The following is a 1,129-nucleotide window of genomic DNA, read 5'->3' as shown; positions in this document are numbered from 1 at the left end:
TGTCTCTCCAAGCCGGTTTGAATGTCTACATGTGCAGACGTCTCTATTAAGCCACTTTCTGCAAACTTGATATCCTCAGAGTTTGCGACAACCTGCGCGTTGATTGTGGACAATAATGGATACGAGGAGCAATTGGAAAACATCTGAATATACATAACACACCACAAAACCAATCGCTCTTTACCCACTCGCTGTACATGTAGGCGCGTACGAGGCGGGCCCCGTGTGTTCGCTACGGCAGCACATATACTAAAATTGGAAGGATACAGAGAAGATTAGCATGGCCCCTGAGCAAGGATGACACGCAAATTCGTGAAGCGTTCCACATTTTTCTTTCTTTTTTTTGTCATTCGGAATAAGTACTGTACCCACCAAGGAATAACTCCACTCTCTGATGTGTAGATGAACTCAGGTCTTTAGTACACGTTAGATTAAACTATCCTTGACCCTGTAACCCAGCATCCTTCACTCCGAGATCCAGGGAGTTGGATACACAAGTGCCTAAGTAACGGGGGTACCGCTGACATTCGCCCGGCGAGCACGGGTCCCAGAGACCATGTAGAAAGAGCCCAGAGGCCGTTGGAAAAAAATAAAACAAAAAAAGGGATTTACAACACACACACACACACACACAGCACACACACACCCACCACGCTGCATCTAGAGCCCGCCGCGCCTTTAGGAACAACGGGCCTCTGGTCATGTAAACGTACCAAGGCGGCTCTGGTCACGTAAAACTTAGTTGACCAGAGTCTCGTTCGTCTTTAAGCTGCGGAAGGCTGTAGGTTCGACTCGGGGTGGGGGCTTTTCCTGTTTTTTTTTTTTTTTTCCAGGGAGGCAGGACGGCCCTTCGTGGCTCCATTAGCGGCTAAGTCCCGTAGTCCCCACCGACTTCTCCACTGCCGGCGAAGAGGTCGGCCGAAACTAAGGTCCCCTCAATACGTATACAAAAACTCACGGATTTGAGGGAAATCATGCTGTCTGAGGTACGAACAAACGAACACTAAAGTGGTGCCAGGAGTCGGAGTTATCCAGGATAAAGCTACAATAAATAGGGACCGTTTGAAAGGGCACACCTTGCTCTATCGAGTTTTTGCCGGTCCAAAACGGGGGGGGGGTGGCTGTGATA

General features: G+C 49.1%; 1 non-coding gene across 1 annotated transcript; it reads left to right on the top strand.

Annotated features, from left to right (window-relative positions):
- Positions 1-225: 225 nt before the first annotated feature.
- On the top strand, positions 226-332 carry LOC121312689. The gene has a single exon (XR_005949903.1). It is a non-coding gene; the product is annotated as a U6 spliceosomal RNA (small nuclear RNA).
- Positions 333-1,129: the final 797 nt, after the last annotated feature.

The sequence above is a fragment of the Polyodon spathula genome, unplaced genomic scaffold (assembly GCF_017654505.1).
Source record: "Polyodon spathula isolate WHYD16114869_AA unplaced genomic scaffold, ASM1765450v1 scaffolds_4266, whole genome shotgun sequence".
Taxonomy (NCBI): Eukaryota; Metazoa; Chordata; class Actinopteri; order Acipenseriformes; family Polyodontidae; genus Polyodon; species Polyodon spathula.
Note: the sequence above shows the minus strand (reverse complement) of the source record. Positions and strands in the feature narration are given on the sequence as shown.